The sequence below is a fragment of the Sus scrofa genome, chromosome 13 (genome assembly GCF_054392235.1).
Source record: "Sus scrofa isolate SSC_HxYL_T2T_F1_AM1 chromosome 13, Sscrofa_HxYL_maternal_Yorkshire_Landrace_v2.0, whole genome shotgun sequence".
Classification (NCBI taxonomy): Eukaryota; Metazoa; Chordata; class Mammalia; order Artiodactyla; family Suidae; genus Sus; species Sus scrofa.
This window is the reverse complement of record NC_139395.1, coordinates 31,390,386-31,410,694: the sequence shown is the minus strand read 5'-3', so window position 1 is coordinate 31,410,694 and position 20,309 is coordinate 31,390,386. Positions and strand designations below refer to the sequence as shown.

General features: G+C 41.2%; 1 protein-coding gene across 9 annotated transcripts in view; it reads left to right on the top strand.

Annotated features, from left to right (window-relative positions):
• The window catches only part of LOC110256378 (uncharacterized), a 411,636-nt gene that overhangs the window by 133,974 nt on the left and 257,353 nt on the right, over window positions 1-20,309 (top strand). For all 9 annotated transcript variants that reach the window (XR_014822564.1, XR_014822566.1, XR_014822563.1 and 6 more), the window contains one exon: window positions 1,653-1,694. The gene's annotated coding sequence lies outside the window, so the exon portion shown is untranslated. The remainder of the gene's footprint in view (window positions 1-1,652; window positions 1,695-20,309) is intronic.

The window sequence follows — 20,309 nt, the reverse complement described above, 5'->3', positions numbered from 1 at the left end:
TCTCTCAATTATAAAATTTACCTCCTATGAATTGAATTTCTGGGAGAATTGTATTTGATTAAGAAAACATGTAAATGAACAACAACTTTGTGGTCATTCTTAAAAATGTCCACAATCTCTCATTAGGAATTAGGATCTAAGTTCCCTCTCCTTAAATCCGGCAGCTCTTGTTGGGTCTCTTAACCTCAGCGCAGTTGATGTTCTGGGCCATCTTTGCTGTGGGGCATGGTCCTGTCCATTGCTTCCCTCGGCTTGAGCCACTGGTGCCAATAGCCACCCAGCCCCAGGTGTGCCAATCAAAAATATATGGAGACATTGCTAAATGTTCTGTGGAGGTAGACTGGTTTGAGAACCACTGCAATGGTGGAAATGAGATTATAGAATATCTGAAGCAAGGCCATAAAAGGCCACCCAGAATTCTCCTGGTTCTCTGGGGGCACTCATTCTGGGAGACACCAACTGCTATGGAAATCCGACCACTCTGAAACAGCCACTCTGGAGAGATTGTGTGTGAGCACATAGTGACCATCGCAGCTGAGCACAGGTGACAAGCCCCAGCTGAATCTTAGTCAAATTCTTGACTCCCAAATCTGTGAAATAAGAAAATTGTTGTTGTTTTATCTCACTTAGTTTGGCATGGCTTGTTATTATAGCAATGGTCATTGGGACAGAATCACTGGAAAGTGGGAGGAATATAGTTTACTAAAGAAACAGGCTTTAAGGGAGTTCCTTGGTGGTCTGGAGGTTAGGATTCAGCACTTTCACCACTGCAGCCTGGGTTTAATCCCTAGTCTGGGAACTGAGATTCCCAGAGATTAAAGCTGCTGAACACTGTGAAAAGAAAGAAAGGAAGGAAGGAACAGAAAGGAAAGGAAAGAAAGAGGGAAAGAAGAAAGGGGAGAAGGAGGAAGGAAGGGAGGAAGGGAAGAAAGGAAGAAAAAGAAGGAAAAGCAGGGAAAAAGAAGGAAGTAAGAAAGAAGATTTTCTTAAACTCTTTGTGCCACTTGTCAGATGGGTAGCAGGTCCACCAGTGCCCACAGGCTGAATTCTCCATTCAGTCATCTGGGCATGTGCTCCTGACATGCTGAGAAAACAGGAATTGGCATCCCAAACTTGTTCTAATCCTTTTTTTTTTGTTTTGTTTTCTCAAGAGAAAATATTTTAAAGATGTAAGAGTTAAAGAAAACATCTGGTTTATGGGAAAATTATAAGAACGTGCTTCTCCCTCCCCCTTCCTTCCACCCCCACAGTTTAGCATCCGCAGATTCTCAGACCTTAGCAACGAAATCAATAACAACTGCTAACATGATTACTCCATGCAGAGGGCAGCCAGTGTTGGCTCTGACTTTATTAAAAAAAAAAGAACAACAGGTGTGAAAGGATGGCATCCTGCAAGGGCGGAAGAATTAAGAGAATGCAAGAAAGAGGGTGAGGCAGCACACAAATATGCTGAATTGAAGGAATTAGCATCACACCCCGAAATGGCAGGAAAATGAATCTTTGCTTTTTCTGGATCATTATTTGCTTAGTGACACTTCAGCATTTCTAAAAGATGAATGCTTTAGCTGGGGTTCTATCCATCTCTCTGCTCCATTTAATTTTACAAAGAGGAATGCTCCGATGTTAAAATATTTGCTCTCTTTTCACTTTAGGATTGACTTCATTTTCTGCTCAAAATGGAATGACCCATCAAGGTAAGATTCAAAGCCCAGAAATCACTCCATGTTCACCTGGAACCGATTTTGTGATAAGTTCTTGGCGGATTTTCATTATTTTAACGCAACACCCCCAGGAGGTGTTTTGAAACCAGATGATTGTCCCCATTAACTTTGCTCAGGAAGATCAAGATACAATATCTAGAACCTCAGACCCTCCACGGCAGCCCATTTTCCCTTCAGTCTCCCACAGTTGAAGGCAAAGAAGCATCCCACACAGGTAGTGGCTGGTCATTCGCCTGTTTGCCCTGAGGTCCAGCCTGGCCTTCCCAGGGCTTCTCCAGCCCAGCAGGGGCTGTGCCTGCACAGCTGCCTTTCTAGGCTTATTGCTGCCTGCTTCCAAATGTGGTCAGCCCCCAGGAGGCACTGGGGAGCTTGCAGCCTGGGAGAATCTTCCCCAGTTCTGTGCCTGGGCAGCATTTCCTGCCTGGTCCTGACCCTCCCCAGGCAACACTAGCTTGGATTTAGTTTCAGTCCAGCTCAGCCATGGCCTCTTTTCCCGTAGTCCTTCCCGCCCTAGGGCTAGTGGCATCTAATATTTCCAATATTGAATTCCCTCTAATGAACAGCATGATATAAATTCTGTTTTTCTCCCCAGACCCTGACTAATACAGGGAGAATCTAGTGCCAAGTGAAGCCCAGCTTGAGGCCTAGATATATGTTATGATTTGATGTAGTTGCATTTTTTTCTTTAAAGTGTATTGACTAACTTTACGGTTTAGGTCAGAAAGCTTTTGGAGTAATATGATATAAAATTTTAGAAAAAAGCAAAGCTTATGGTGAAAGAAAGCAGAGAGTAGATGTCTTAGGCCACGGATGGGAGAGGTTAACTGCCAAGGGGCAGCCAGGAACTTCTTTATAGCATTAGAAATATTCCAAATCATTATTTTTGTGATGGCTACATAGGGGTATATATGTGTCAAAAAACATTGAACTGTACACATAAAACAGGATCTTTTATTGTAGGTAAATTATACTAGGGTTTTTTGCTGCTAATATTTAAAGATCTTGTTCATATCCTTTCTTTCTATGGTATTTCCATACCGAAATGTCTTTCCTTCTTTCCTTCTACATTTATTAATTTGAATACTGCTGTGAGGAAAAACTAGCTTTTCTCAGGTATATAATTATTTATTTTTATTATTTTTGGCCTCACCCAGCAGCATGCAGAAGTTCCTGGGCCAGGGAACAAACCAGCACCAGAACAGCAGCCTGAGCTGCTGCAATGATATTGCCAGATCCTTAACCCACTAGGCCACCAGGGAACTCCACATGTATATTATTCCATTATTTATTTACATCATTATGGACTTATGGATGTTTATCCCTGGGTTAAAGTCCAATTTTGTTGCTGTAATTCTGTTGCTAACATTTTACCAGGTTGGCCAGGAAGTGTTCCATCAATGGGTTCCTGTGTTCTTTTACCAAGACTCCCCTGATATTTTGAGCATTGTCTTCCTTTTTGGCACCACAGGATGTTTGTGGTTCTTAGAGTTATGATGCCTCAGCTCTAGAACTAATCATTTCTCTGAGGAACTCTGGTTCCTTGAGTTGGAATCCAGTGCTTAGAGACAGTATCTCGGTGTTAGGTGGTCTCACTGTTTCTGGGGCATCACGGCTCTGACCATCCAAGCAGGACGAGCTAGTTTTTTTCAAGTATGTTCTCTAATCTACACTTATGCACATATCTGTATGGATTAGATTAAAATTCTTGAGTTCATACTGCTCTCTCTTGCTCTAATCTGATACTGTGAGGTTTATTTTAGACTTCCCTTTTTCCTTATTTATAAAATTCTTTTTCTAACACTGAGAAACTCTTGCTCTCATTTTCTATCATCTACTCACTTTTTTGTTCAAGTCTAGTATAAACAAAAAGTAGTTTCTGAAATGCTAGAATTCACCCTTGAGTAAAAACAAAGATAAAAACTTTTACTAACTAGGTTTCAATTTTTACAGTTGTTGGCATTAGCCTTATAGTATCTAGTCAAGGTACAGTTTTCCAGAGTGCCTTTGGATAGTTCTTTTTCTCCCAAACCCTTCCATGTGGTCATTATTTATTTGTAACACAAATTCCTTTGCTAGTGTTTGTGTTCCAATTTGAGTTACCCTCGTGTTGGGTTGCTTTTAATCCTTTGTTTAATTTTAGAGTATATGAAGGATGTATGAAACATTACTATGGTTCTGAAAGTCAGATGTATATCAAAAGTTTCAGTCAAGAAGTGCGGCTTTAAAGTTCCCACTGTGGCTCGGAGGTAATGAGCCTGACTAGTATCCATGAGGATGAAGATTCAACCCCTGGCCTAACCCAGTGGGTTAAAGATCTGGCGTTGCTATGAGCTGTGGTATATGGTGCAGATGTGGCTTGGATCCTGTGTTGCTGTGGCTGTGGTGTCACCTGGCAGCTGTAGCTCCGATTCGACTCCTAGCCAGGGAAGTTGCATATGCTGCAGGTGCAGACCTAAAAGAGAAAAAAAAAAGAAAAAGAAAAAAAAAAAGAACTGCTGTTCCTTTTCCTTTTCCATGCCTGTTCCATTCCCTCATCTCTTTATTCCCAACCCCTTCCTGTACCAACATCTATAGTTTCTAGTTTCTTTTTCTTGAATTCCTTCTTCAGGAGCAAAGGAAAATGGAGAATCATTATTAGGCAAATGATCAGATACTGTATGTTATCTTAACATTCTTTTTTTTATATATAAAGGGTAAACCTACTATCAACAGTTTTTGCAGCATTGCATTTTTTTTACTTGAGTATGTTCTATATTAATTCCATGATATCTGCCTCACCTTACATTTTGTTTCATAGCTGTGTAGTACTCCATAACAGCATGCCTGGTAATTTTTTTTTTTCTTTTTTAACTTTCAGCTGCTATAACATTTACCTTGTTAGAGCTGGCTATTTTTGCATCTTTATAAATATTCTTAAACTTTGTACTGGGAGGCAATCAAATGATTTGGAAACAGTTTGACTCATTAGAGTCTTGAGTTCAAGTTTGGTTTGGCAGGGAGACAAAAAAAAGGCACAGCTGGGGCCAGGCCCAACTGGGCATTCACCTGATGCCCCAGGAAGTCATGAAGTTTTCCACTCTGGTGAGCGGGGATTGGCTCATCCCTAGTTCTGGGTGAGGATGGGCAACTGTTCCCTCTTTTTCTCCCTGCGGTTCTCTCCTAGGTTCTGGGAGTATCCTCACCTGCACACACTGGCTGGTGCTGTACTATATGACCACAGGGGCCCTCTAGAAGAATCCCATGCTCTCTCCTTGTGCAGTTTTCTTCTCTCCAGATCTTGGTCCTGCAGAGTCTGTCTGCCTCAGTTTTCTGACTCTTATCACCAGCCCTTCAATTCAGGGCATCCCCAGGCTTTGCTTGTGTTCCCTGTCCCTTCCTATGTTCTGGAGACTCTCTCTCGGCATTGAGATGAAGGCGTCATATGGCTTACCTCCTTTGTTTTCCCTTTCTCAGGCATCCTTGTCCTTCTTTATCTGATGTCTAATATCTTGAAAACTTTGATTTCATAGTTCGTCCATTTCAAGTAAGACTTTCAGGCAGAAGGTCAAATCTGGTTCCTCTTATTCCATCTTGGCTGAAAGTGGATGTCTCCACTATTAGAAATGGATTTATTTTCCGATTTCAAATTTCTAGTTTATTTCTAATATATATATAAAAGTTTTTTTGTGAATTAACTTTTAATTTTGAAGAATTTCTGAACTCATATTTGTAGTAGCTTTTTTTTTTTGTAGATTTTTGGGGGCTTTCTATATAGACCACATATTGTCTCTGAATAAAGGCAATCTTACGTCTTCCTTTTATTTATTTTTTCTGGCCTTATTATGATCTCTAGTACAATTAGGAATAGACATGGTAAGAGCAGATGTCTTAGCCTTGTTCTTAAAATTAGAAAGAAAACATTCAGTGTTTTACTGTCAATTACAATGTTATCTGTAGTTTCTTTATTTAGATTTTCTTTATCAGGTTGAGCTTGTAGTTTTCTGAGATTTTTCATGAATGGGAGATGAATTTTGCTTTTTTTTTTTTTTTATTGCTTTTTAGGACTGCACCCATGGCATATGGAAGTTCCCAGGTTAGGTGTTGAATTGGAGTTACAGTTGCTGGCCAATGCCATAGCCACAGCAATGCAGGATCCCTGACCCACTGAGTGAGGCCAGGGATCAAATCTGCACAGTCATGGATATGAGTCAGACTCGTTTCTGCTGCACCACAACGGGAACTCAGATTTTGCTAAATAATTCTTATTTATCTTTTACGCTAGTCATGTGAGTTTCCTTTCTTTTTCCATTAATTGAACTTTTTACAATAGCTTTATAATAGCTTTATTGAGATATAATTCATATACCATTAAAGTTCATTGTTTTCAAGTATACAATTCAGTGGTTTATAGTATATTCATTTGTTGGTACAACTATTATCAAAATCTAACAAATTGCATTCCAGAACATTTTCCATTAATTGTTTTTTTTAAAAACTTTTAAAAATATTTTTTGGCCATGCCTGCAGCATATGGAAGTTCCCAAGCCAGGGGTTGAACCTGCACCATATTTTTAATAAGTACCTCTCATATCATTTTTTTTTTTTGACCCAAGTCACTGCAGTGACAATGATAAATCCTTAACCTGATACACCAAAAGTGAACTCCTATTAATTGATTTTGGTATGTTAATCCAACTTAGCTTTCCGAGAAAAGTACCCTTTTTTCATGATGTATTATTCTGTCTATAAACTGATTCAATATATTAATATTTTCTTAAGAATATCTGAATTTATATTCATGAGGAATGTTAGTCTGTGGTTTTCTTTTCTTTTACTGTTTTTCCTGAGTAGGGTATCTGAGTTATGTCAGCCTTGTAAAGTGAGTTTGGAAGTGTTTTTTCCTCCTCTTTTTATGAACAAGTGTATGTGGAATTGGTATAATTTTCTCTTTTCTTTGAAAACTTTGAGAGAATTCACCAGTGTAGTAAGTCATCAGAGTCTGGAATTTCTTTGTGAGAACATTATAATTATAAGTTCAATTCCTTTAATAAATTGCAGGCTATTCAGGTATCCAGTTTTTTTTGTGTGTCAGTTGTGATCCCATTTTTTTTTTTTTTCTTTTAGGGCCACGCATGCAGCATATAGTTGTTCCCAGGCTAGGGGTTGAATTGGAGCCCCAACCACAGCAATGCCAGATCTGTGCTACGTCTGCCACCTACACCACAGCTCACCAGCAATGGCAGATCCTTAACCCACTGAGCAAGGCCAGGGATCGAACCTGTACCCTCATGGATACTAGTCAGATTCATTACCACTGAGCCACAATAGGAACTCCATATTTTTTAAGGAATTTGCATTTTTAGATTTAGGTTGTCAAATTTGTTGTCATTAAATAATTCCTAATTGTGTTAGTTACTGTGTTTAAAAAAAACCCTCAAAACACAGTGACTTAAAAATAGCAGTATGTAGTATTTATACCTCTAGTGGATTCTGTAGTCCAGGAGTTCAGGAGTGATAGACATGGCTGGTTCTGGCTCAAGATTTTCATTGGGTTGTAGTTGGATGTGGCTGGTGCTGCAGTCATGAGACCACACAGCTGGCACTGGAGGATGTGTTTCCAGCAAGCTCACCCTCATGGCTGGCCAGCTTGTGATGGCTTTTGATTGGAGGCCTCAGTTACTTTCTATCTCAGCCTCCTCTCAGGGCTGTTCGAGAGTTTTCCTAACCTTGCAGCTGGCTTCTCTGAGAGATTTTCAAGGGACTAAGGTGGCAGCTCCAGTGCCTTCTTGGTCCAGCCTTAAAGTTCAAATGCTGTCACTGTCACAATGTGCTATTGGTCACATCAGGAAGCCGTGATTTAATATTTTGATGTCTTTCCATAAGGAGTGTTTGACTTAATTCTCAAAGGTAGTTGAGCTACTTTAGAATCAGCTCCATCCTTTTGAAGTTTGTTTTTAAGCCTTTTTTTTTTTTTTTTTTTTTTTTTTTGTGTGTGTGTGTGTGTGTCTTTTTGTCTTTTTAGAGCTGCACCTGTGGCATATGGAGGTTCCCAGACTAGGGGTCTAATCAGAGCTGTAGCCACTGGCCTACACCACAGCCACAGCAATGCCAGATCTGAGCCATGTCTGTGACCTAAACCACAGCTCACGGCAACGCTGGATCCTTAACCTGCTGAGTGTGGCCAGGGATTGAACCTGCAACCTCATAGTTCCTAGTCAGATTCATTAACCACTGAGCCACGACGGGAACTCCTGTCTTTAAGCTTTTAAAGTCGCTATGGTGAGTCTGAAGCTGTGGTTAACCTGTTACATTTCACTTAATGTTAGTTAATATTAAATATAATGAAATGTTAATTTCTTCAGTCACACTAGCCAGTTTGAGTACTCAGAAGTCACAGGTTCCTTGTGGCTACTGTATTGTATTGCATGACACAAATGTGAGGTATTTCCATAATTGCAGCAAGTTCTATGGGACAGAGCTGATATAAAGTAGCCTCTCCTCTAGACTTCTTTAGTCCTGTTATACTTCACCACCACCCTCACCCTTCTTGGACATCTACTAGATGCCTGGAAGTCACTTAGGACTCCCCCAACATCCCCTAACATCCCCCGCTAACATCACCCCCATCCACCTCACCAGACCTCACACCTCCAGTCTTTTTTGCCCAGTCTTAAGGATTTCACCCTATACACATGTGGCTTAGGATTCAGCAACAGACCTAAGACCTTCGCATAGATCTGGAGCAATTTCTTTGCATAGCTTCTTCCTTTCCTAATTCTGCTCCAAAATTCCATCTACCTGAGCCTCCCTGAACTCTGGGCTCTGTTTCCTTAGCTTAGTCTAAGTGCCACAATATGCAAAGATTTCTCCCTCTGTGCTGTGGTTGGGAGTGTGTGTTTAGGCAGAAAGTTGTGGTGGCTCTAAGGCTTCCTTTGTTAGTTTCCTTATCTCCAAAATCATGACCTGCTTTTTCCTGTGGCCCAATGTTTGAAAGATATTTCGGCTCTTTTTTCCAGTTTTCTAGTTTTTATGGTGGGCAGACAAGTTCAGTCCTACTTACTCCATTGTGGTCAAGAGCAAAAATTTGTTCCCTTCCTTTTGAAGATCATGGTAAAATAACATGTTTATATTATTTACTCCATTATTAGAATTTTTGCATGTTGACATAATTCCACCTGGATTATTTCTCAACTCTCATTAGTGTGACTCTATAAAAATACTGCTATATACAAACACTGTGTTTTATGATAATTGTTATGGTTTTGTTGAGGTAGAATTTCTTTTATTTTGAGGACTTTTTAATATGTGACTTTTTTTGTTTGTTTGTTTTGGAATTTGTGATATGCTAGCTTGTGCCAAAACACAATAAATCTTAAAAGGAGTTCAATGAAATCTTTACCTTATGTGTTGGCCATTCACCCCCAATCACCAACCCCCAGCCAAGTAACCACTGCTATTTGTGTATCTTTCTAGAAATATTTAATGTTCATTCAGGGCAACAAAAATAAGGTTCTATTTTTCCTTTTTAAATAGAGTATCTTGGAGATCTGCCTGTATCAGACAATAATATGTGTGCTTTTCTGTATGTGTGTTTTATTAAAAGACTAACAAGAAAACTTAATTTAAAAAATCGAGTGATCAAAAATATTCTGAAACTCAGTTTCTTATTTTTTTGTCTTTTTAGGGCCACTCCTGTGGCATATAGAAGTTCCCAGACTAGGGGGTGAATTGGAGTCCCAGCCACTGGCCCACACCACAGCCACAGCAATGCAGGATTCAAGTCGCATCTGCAGCCTACACCACAGCTCACAGCAATGCCAGATCCTTTAATCTACTGAGCGAGGCCGGGGATTGAACCCATGTCATGGATACTGGTTGGGTTCATAACCACTGAGCCACAGCAGACACTCCTGAAACTCATTTTTTTTTTTATGATTTTAATTTTTTCCATTGTATTTGGTTTTCCATTGTATTTGTATTTTGGTGTTCTGTCAATTTCTACTGCATAATGAAGTGACCCAGTCACACATACATATACATTTTTTTCCTCACGTTATCCTCCATCATATTCCATCATATAGTTCCCTGTGCTATACAGCAGGATCCCATTGCTATCCTCTCCAAATGCAATAGTTTGCATCTATTAAACCCAGAGTCCCAGTTCATCCACTCCCCCCCCCTCCCTTGGAAACTCAGTTTTTTATTTTATTTATTTTTAATTTTTTTTTTGTCTTTTCTGGGGCTGCACCTGCAGCACATGGAGGTTCCCGGGCTAGGCGTCTAATCCGAGCTATAACCGCCAGCCTACACCAGAGCCACAGCCAACTCGGGATTTGAGCAGCGTCTGCAACCTACACCACAGCTCACGGCAATGCTGGATCCTTAACCCACTGAGCAAAGCCAGGGATCAAACCCACAACCTCATGGTTCCTAGTCAGATTCGTTAACCACTAAGCCATGAAGGGAACTCCTGAAACTCAGTTTTTTAAATCAAAACTTTTTTTTTTTCCCTTTTTATGGCCACATCTGCAGCATATGGAAATTCCCAGGCTAGGGATCAAATTGGAGCTGCAGATGCTGGCCTACACCACAGCCACAGCCACACCAGCTCCAAGCTGCATCAGCAACCTACGCCACAGCTTGTGGCAATGTGGAATCCTTAACGCTGAGAGAGGCCAGGGATGAAACCAACATCCTCATGGATACTATGTAGAGTTCTTAACCTGCCGAGCCACAATGGGAACTCCAAAACTTTTTTTAAAATTAATAATAATGTAGATAATTATCCTACAGATAACAGGAAGCAATGTTAACCATTCCACTGAAACTGTGAGGAATGTTCTACAAACACCTTCTTCCCTTAAAAAAGATATGACTACAAATGGTTTCTGGCTAAAAATTTAGTAATTTCAGATTAATTGTGTAATTGTGTATGTTTTGGTTTTATAATGGGAACCAGATGCATTTCTCAGAAGAAAACAGTAGGGAATTTATGTAGGATCCTTCATGAAGGAAGGACTTTTAGTTTCTGTTTACTGCCCTGTTTCTGGTGCTTAGAACAATGTCTAGAACATAACGCAACTATTATGTTCTGCTAAATTCAGCAGATATGTCAGTATCTGTTGATGGCCATCTGGGAGAAAAAGTAAATGCACACTTGAATGTTTGGTGCTCTGAGAAGAGATATTATTAGAGTCTTATTAGGATGTGGTCAGCACACTGACCTCATGTCTATTGAGTGCAGTGTTGCAAATAAAGAAATCTTAGCTGACTTAGTTTTTTTGTGACTCTAGTTGCCTTGGGAACTAAGATGAGGCAGGAAAAATAATACCAGTGAAGGCAAGGGAGGGGGGACAGCCTGGGTATAGTGGGGGGAAGCGTGAGTAAGGAGCATCTTTGGTTGAAAAGAGTTAATGATAGACAAGAGTAGAAATCCTGGAGCTGGGAAGTAAGACAATCAGTGATACAAAGCAACAACTATGACTGCAGCTTTCAGCTGAGCTCTCAATGCCTGCATTTAGTTCCACTTTTTTTTTTTTTTTTTTTTTTTTTTTTGTCTTTTTGCTATTTCTTTGGGCTGCTCCCACGGCATATGGAGGTTCCCAGGCTAGGGGTCGAATCGGAGCTGTAGCCACCGGCCTACGCCAGAGCCACAGCAACGTGGGATCTGAGCCACGTCTGCAACCTACACCACAGCTCACAGCAACGCCAGATTGTTAACCCACTGAGAAAGGCCAGGGACTGAACCCTCAACCTCATGGTTCCTAGTCGGATTCGTTAACCACTGCGCCACGATGGGAACTCCTTTTTTTTTTTTTTTTTGGTCATGCCCATGGCATGTGGAAGCTCCCAGGTCTAACCTGTGCCACAACAGTGACCCAAGCCACAGTGGTGAGAATGATGCATCCTTAACAACTAAGTCGCCAGGAAACTCCCTAGCTCCATTTCTTAAGGTCACATTGAAGGCCAGTGAAATGATCTGGCCCTATAGCAGTGTCTACATAATTTTCCTCAAACCTTTAAAGTTTTCTTTAGAGTGTATCTGAGTATTTAGAGAACATCAAGCTTTCTAGGGAAAAAAAAAATCTGATTGCTGTTGTACAGTCCTACATGCTTGAAAGTATGATTTGGTCTTTCATTCATTCACAATGGATCTTGGGCTGTAGGCACCTTGGAGATTCAACCTCAGCCTGGTTATTACTCTAGATGTCCAGGCTTTAGCATCAGCCTGGCCATGTTCTGGCTGGTTTGGCACAGTCTTAACAATGATCAAAAATAACACATAATCATAGACTGCCTCCTGGAATATCTTGATTTTATGCATCATAATGCAATGAGTTCTATATACTTAAGCAAAAGATTTTAAAAATTTAAAGCATGCAGTACAAGTCCACATAGTCCCGCTTCCACTGAGCAGTGCTGAACATGCAATTACATTTTGAACAATAGGCATTCATAAATCAGGCAGCATGCTCATGAGACGAATATCCTCTAATTAAATAAAAGGAGAATCAGTGTTTCTCAGTGCAGGGATTGTTGGTGGGATTAAAGGATTGTTCTCAAGCCCAGCACACATTGTGAGGGCCCTGGCTGACTGCCTGAGGGCTCTGAAGACCCCACCTGCTGAGATGTCCTGAGGCCAAATCAGTGAGGATTAAGGTAGACCTTGACCATGGCTCCTACTTGGGTTCAACTTTCATCTTCTCATCCTCTCATCATCAGGGTCACTGTGTAGGCTGTACAGCTTGGGTGCTCTGCAGAGGTCCTGGCTGAGAAAGAGCCAGGGCAGAAATTCAGTCCATAGGCTGGTGCCAAAGCCATGCCCCTTGGTTCTGAGCTCTATGGCAAAGGAGTGCCTTCTTCTAATTCACTTAAAGATGTTCTCTGGGAGTTCTCTGGTGGCATAGAGGGTTAAGGATCTGGCATTGTCACTGCAGCAGCTTGGGTTCCATCTCTGGCCTAGGAACTTCCACATGTAGCAAGGGAGGCAAAACCAAAAACCAAACCAAACAAAACAGGAGTTCCCATCGTGGCTCAGCAGAAACAAATCTGACTAGCATCCATGAGGATGCAGGTTTGATCCCTGGCCGCTTTCAGTGGGTTAAAGATCCAGCATTGCTGTGAGCTGCGGTGTATGTAGGCCACAGACAAGGCTCAGATCTGTGGCTGTGGTGTAGACTGGCAGCTGCAGCTCTGAGCCTGGGAACCTCCATGTGCCACCAGTGCAGCCCTAAGGAAAAAAAAAACAAAAAAAAAAAAAACAAAAGACAAGCAAATAGACAAACAAGCAAAAAAACACAAACAAAAACAAAAAAAACATGTTCTTTGGACCCATAGGGGCCTGCCCATTTCTCATGCCCATTGCCCTCTAGGGTTAAAGACCCCCAACTCTACCCTGGTCCCAGTGTCACAACTTCTAATATCCAGTTCCAGACCCTTCAAAAGGTAATCTATGCTCCCTTGGAAACTGAGCCCAGCATCCATCACTGATTATCTCCTGCCTGAAACGTCCTTTCTCTGGCTCTTGGACCTATTGCACTGTGAAGGTTCTGCCCCCTAGATTCATCCACTCCTGGTTGACTCTATGTACTGACCCTGGTTTAGCTGGATGTTGGGTTTCCCTTAGGTATGAGAAAGTGCCAAAATGTGAAAATTTAACACAAAAATCTAACTCGTGGTGGTCAGCAAAGAAAAAGACAAAATGAGGAAAGCAGCTTATTTTCCACTTGCTAGTCTGACTAAGCCAGACCCACAGTGACCTCACTTCCCAAGGCGTGAACCTCTTGTGGTGCTAATTATGACTCTGGTTTTGAAAATAATATACATATTTATATATAACATAGTTCCCTAAAGGTAAGCCAGTCACCTCCTCTGGCATTTAACTAGAGGGGGAAATGATTTCTTTCAAAGCTGAGGAAAAAAATGGTAAGGGATAGGGTGTCTATTGAATTTATACTATACGAGAAGTTATAGGGAGTTTGGGGTATTCTCTAAAGTTATTTATTTATTTATTTTTGCTTTTTTAGGGCTGCCCCTGGGGCATATGGAAATTCCCAGGCTAGAGTTCTAATTGGAGCTGTAACCACGGGTCTACACCACAGCCACAGCCACAGCCACAGCCACAGCCACACCAGATCCATGCCGTGTCTGCAACCTACAACACAGCTCACTGCAATGCTGGATCCTTAACCCACTTGGTGAGGCCAGAGATCGAACCCAAATCCTCATGGATACTAGTCAGGTTTGTTAACCACTGAGCCATGATGGGAACTCCCTCTAAAGTTATTTTGACTACACATGATTTTTTTTTTGTGTACAAGTATTGCAGTTTAGTGCCTGCCTCTTGGTATAAAATATGAATCTGTTGTAATTATTTTTAGGTTTCTCCTGACCCATTCTTCCTGATGATTCCTCTAATGACCACGCCCCTAATAGTCCTAATAGTCGTAGGCGTGGTGTGGGGAGGAATTCACTCCTACCTCCCCAGGCCAGGGGTTTGCCTGATGCTGCTCAGCATGGTGTGGAAAGCATATAGGTTCCTTGTTGGATGCCAGGGATGTTTTCCTCCGTGCACTTTCTTCAGACTCAAGATTATAGCCTACAGATTATCGTGGGACCAGTCAGAAGCCAACCACAGAGGGGCAAGTAAGCCAGAGATGGAGAAAGGAGAGTGGCCTGCAGCCGGCCATGCACGGCGGTCACCTATAGGAAGGTCTGGTTTAGCCAAAATTATTCTAGACATACATGGATGAGCAATCATAGACAAGGAGAGCTGGATTAAATCCAACAAGGTAAACTGACGATAAATGAAATGTATACCGGGCACCCTTCTAGCTTTCAGATTCATAGACAATAAGCCTTGTCTTACCTTGTCATTTTAGAAATAAGCACACTATAATTCAAGGTGGCCAAAACGTATCCAGTTACACACAGGACACCAGTGCACAATTGAAGACAAAGACTGTTTCCTAGAATGGTGTTTTAACACTTTGTTGTGGAAACTAAATTTAAAGAATTTCTTCAATTCAGTCGCATCAAGTGTTTTTTCTTACCGTCATTTTTAAGACCTTTTTTTTTTTAACAGAAGTTTTAGGTTCACAGCATAACTGAGAGGAAGGTACAGAGATTTCCCGCATGCCTCCTGCCCCCACACATGCACAGCCTCCCCCACTGCGAACATCCCCCATCAGAGTGCTGCATCTGTTGTAGCTGATGAACATACATTGACTCATTATTATCATCCACATCCACAGTTGACACGAGGATTCCTTCTTGGTCTTGTACAATCTACGGTTTGGGACAAATGTGTAATGACATGTACTACCATTATAATATCATGCCGACTTTTTCACTACCCTGAAAATCCTCTGTGCTCTGCCTGTTCATCTGTCCCTCCTCCCTAGCCCCTGGTAACAACTGATCTTTCCATTGTATCCATAGTTTTCTAAATGTCATGACCCTGTCTTTTTTTATTCTTAAATAAGATCAAATGCTTTCAGTCTTTAAAGGATAATGCTTTCAGTCTTTAAAGGATAATCAAGTGACAGAATTCTTACTCCAGTTCACCCAGAAATATGGCTTTCTTGTACCTTTAGAGCAGAGCTGTGCAGATAAGAATGTTTAATGGCCATCATGTTTAATGGCCAAAAATGGTGGAAAGCAGGGAGTTCCCTGGTGGCATAGTGGGTTAAGGATTTGGTGTTGTCACAGTTGCGGCTCTGGTTGCTGTTGCAGTGCAGGTTTGATCCCTGGCCTGGGAATATCCGTATGCCTTGGCTACACCACCCCCGCCAAAAAAAGCAGTGGAAAGCAGTCAAAGAACATTTACATGAGTTCTACACCAAGCCTGCTTAAAAAAACACCCTTCCTTAGTAGGCACAATTGAGAACATTATCATATGCACAGAGTGTTATCAGGTGATTGTTTCACAGACCCCTCCCCAAGCCTCATCAGTTCTATCAGGAAGAAACAAAACTCCAGTTTCACATTCCAAGGTCCTCTAAGACACCCAAGGAAAACCCATGTTTAGACAGATCAGAGGAACTCTTGGTTCTCACAAAGCAGATCAGGAGCCTAGAAACAGAGAGGGGCCCTCCACAGCTTTGCAGAGGAGGTGTCCTGATGCTCTGGGCTGGGCCCTCTTTTGTAAAGGCTGGCCCTGCCCATGTTGGCTTAGACACACCCATGCCGGGAGAGGCTTGCATGCTCTCCAGCTGCCATGAAAGGCCAGGCTTGCCTTGGGAAGTGGAGCCAAGAATAATTAGCTGCTGTTCCCCTGGGAGCCCAGGTCCCCAGAGAAGGCTATTCTGGGAGGGAATGCATAGTTGACAGCATCCAGGCAATGAGGGCCAGAGTGTTGGTTGACGATATCCCAAGTGCCAAGGCAGGAACCATGTCCTGTGTAACTATTCTCAGTCTCTCACCTCGTACCTGGTACAGTTAGAGTCTCATCAGGTGCTTTTTTGAGTGAATGAACAAACAGAACTTACTCTCTAAATAAAAGATATCCCCCAAACGCTCAAAAATCTTTCTTTGCACAGAGTTCTTAATGTAGTCAGTGACAGGGATTGCTTCTCTGCTGTCATCAAAATTGGGCCTATTATTAGCATGGCTTGTAGTTGGTTCAACTGGCCCAGAGTTGGTATGCCATGAGCCTTTAACTCACAACAAATGATAACCACAGGAAACATGTGCCTGGTGCAGGCAGAAGACTGCACAGAGCTGTGGTTTCTCTACATATGCACACGTTTTATTTTGTTTTTTTCCTGTGTAGAATTTCAAAATTGAAAAACCACATGCCTTGAATTATAAATGCAATAAACAAATAACATTAGCTCTCTTTCTTGCTCTGTTGTATTTAAGGATGATGCTCTGGGATAATTTTCATCTGGGGATAGAGGTGCTATATTGCTATTGGGGCTAAAGCCATAAAAATTATCTTGGCTTTTTTTAGGTAATTTCAAAAATAGATCACAAGACGTTAAGCCTGGGGCCTCTTCCAATTGTGCAAGGGCTGCAGTTACATTAACAATTATGAGGGCAGAAGCTGTGTCAATTGTAATCACTTTTAACATCATTTTTGGGCCATTATAGCCATACCGTGTTTTGGTGAGAACATTTAATCTTGCTTCTTTATTCAGATACACTGAAGGGGCTTCCTTAGACCAGAAGTTGACCAGCCATCTCTGTAAAGGGCCTGATGATAAGTATTTTATGCTCTGTGGCTTGTGTGGTGTCTGCTCTGCCTGTTGAGTCTGATGTGTGGGAGCACGTCAGCAATACATGAGTGAACAAGCATGGCTGCTTTCCCATAAAACTTTATTTATGGACCTGATATTGCAATTTCATGTTATTTTTATTCATTATGGGATATGATTCCTTTGACTTTTTGCATCCATTTAAAAAAGTGAAGTCATTTTTAACTCACAGCTATATATGAAATGCAGATGATAGTCAGACTGGGCTCATGGGCTATAGTTGGCTGACCCCCTGTATTAGACTCCCTCCACCTCATCACACATGACTCTCACTTGCTTTTTGGCAATGGCTGACTTTCTATTCAGACTAGGGCAAAACCCATCACCCAGGGCCCAGAACCTATTCCACTGCCCTTGGCAGCCACCACACAGCCCCACCAGTCACACACCTGGAATTTCTGTCTCCTCCTCCCATTTTTAGAATAGTGTAGAAGAACTACACCTTGGGACAGGAAGCTGGCATCATGAAGTTCATCAAAGGGACCAAGCCATTCAACTCAGAAGCATGGAGCAGTTAATTGCCAATGAGGCCCTCTTGGTTCAATGGGAGGGGGCCTGCTTGGTCCATGGTATCACTGTTTCTTGTGCAAAATATTCTGAGGAATGCCACCTGGCTGAGTGTTTGTACCTTTTAAGTGGGATGCTCTGTCCAGAAATATCCATCTCCCAGGAGTTGCTTCCTACGCTTTCCTTTCTCACTTTCCTTTTTCTGATCTCTGGTTGCCCTAGGTTTGTAGCTCCCTTATAAAGCACTTAATCCTTTCCTCAGGCTCTTTTTCTGGGGAACCCAGCTAAGACATTCTTAAGAAGATATACAAACACTAAAGAGTTCTCAGTCCAAAAGTAAATAAATAAAAGTAAGAAGTCTATCATTCAGTGTACTCAAAATACACGATAGGGATTCTGAATTCAGCCAGGGCCAGTCAGTTCCTGTAAATGCATGAGCCAGTGAGGAGTGATGCCAGCTGGGGAGCAGGCCTCCTTCAAAGAGGGAAGACAGAATTTAGCTTCAGTGATGCCAGTGCCCTGTAGGAAAGTGGGCTCAGGAGTCCCAGATCTTTCTATTCTTCCAGACTAGTTACCCATCTCAAATTTTGTATGAATTTTCCTTAGTTTTAAATGTTGGGAACTAATTTTACAGCTATAAACTCCATGTATGGTTAAACGTGTGGGCTAGAATTTGTTCATGCAATCTCTGGCTTGTGCCCTAGCTGGGGAGAGCATGTGCTAAATGAGTTGTGGAATGTGAGAGAAGCAACCAAGGAGAACCAGGGAGTGCCTCATGTAAGAGGTGTGTCTCAGGTGTGGCCATTTTTTCTTTGTCAGTTCCCCCGGAAGAAGGATAAAGCACTCAACTGTTCACAGTTAGGGCTCTGTTCTGTTTGTTCAACTGAGAAGACTTGGCCTATGATTTTTGAAAAATGCCATGTACTACCAGTCCTGGAGTGTTGTATATGATCAAGACAGGAACGATGGCTGATATTTTTTTTTTTCAGTCTCATACCCAGTGTTTGCCTATTTTCTGTGACATTCCAAACAGGGAGGAGTCTTACTTATTTGAAGACCTCTGCTCAAAACTCTCCAAGCTTTTGATTTCATGTTTACATTTGCATAAATGTGAGTGCTGCATTCACCTTACATTTATTTCTTTTTTAAAATCTTTTTAGGGCTGCATCCATGGCATGTGGAAATTCCCAGACTAGGCGTCAAATAGGAGCTGTGGCAGCTAGCCTACAACATAGCAATGAGGAATCCAAGCCGCATCTGCAACCTACACCACAGCTCACTGCAGTGCCAGATCCTTAACCCACTGAGCGAGACCAGGGATGGATCCCATATCCTCATGGATAGAGTCGGGTTTGTTTCTGCTGAGCCACAACGGAAACTCCCTTACATTTATTTCTTTTACCCTTAGCCTGACTTTATGTTTATCTCCAGGTAATACATTTCATATTTGTCCTATTCTACTGAGGAGAACTTTTTCTGGAAAACAATTAGTTTTGTCTCATAAAATCTTCCTTTTTTTGGTTAAAACCTCTCAGCTCCTTCAACCACTCTTCCCAGGCATTACTTCCAGTCTTTTCGCTATTTTCTTAGTCTGACCATGTGCTTGATTGTCTAAATCTCTTAGGACCTGGAACCATACATTGAAAAAAACTTATAGAGAGTTCCTGTTGTGGCGCAGTGGAAATGAATCCGATTAGGAACCATGAGGTTGCGGGTTTGATCCCTGGTTGTGGGTTAAGGATCCTGTGTTGCTGTGGCTGTGGTGTAGGCCGGCAGCTATTAGACCCTTAGCCTGGGAACCTCCATGTGCCGTGTGTGCGGCCCTAAAAAGACAAAAAGACAAAAAAAAAAAAAAAAAAGAAAAAAGAAAGAAAAAGAAAAAGAAAAAAACCTTATAGAAAAGACTTGGTTACTGTAGAGTAAAATTAAATTACCAGTTTCCACACACAGGATGCTACATCTTGATTAATTTAGTCTAATACTGCATTTATTTTTCAGGTCTCCATGCCACACTGTGGATAATGTTATACTCAACTGCACAGGAATTAATCAAATGCATTCTTTTGAATTTGTACAGTTTTCTGAATTCATTTAAACCTGCTCTGTTTTATATTTATAGTCATATTTTTCCTTGGCTCCACTTTCATCCTCATTTTATTTTATTTTTTTTAGAGAGCATATTTGCAAGCTGCCTGAAATACTTTTGGAAATGAGATGGAGTATAAAGGAGTAATATAGAAGACACTATAACCAATCATTTTTATTTCTCAAAGTTACAGAAACAATGCTATTTTCTTGAAACCAGCCTGGATTAAGGATTCACATTTCACTATTCCTTTGGCAGCCTGTCAATTCATATTTGTTTACAGAAATGGTTCCCATGGAGATGTATGCTGGTGAATACTTTTTCTAACTCTGTGCATATACATATATATAAACATACACACGTATATTTATATGTATATATAAATATTATAGTTCTATACATATAAAATGAACATACATTCCTTGAAGCAGTATCTGACTCAGAATTCTCATGGTTTCCAATTGTCATTTTCATTGCTTTAGAATGGGTTTTTATTGCCATCTGCTCCTGTCCCATTTTTCAATTCCAAGATTATATTTTCATGAATAATTTTATCAGAAATCTTGAGAGTGCCATCTTGCCTATAGGTAAATCAAATCATCTGGTTAATAACCAGGTCACCCCAGCACCAAGGACATGGGCAAACATCCTCTGGAACTTAGATGGTATCAGGCAAGATTTGATCAAGGAAACTGAACCAATACGAGTGGTATACTGTAAACTTTTTTTTAAAACTGAGATTTGACTGTTCACAGTTGA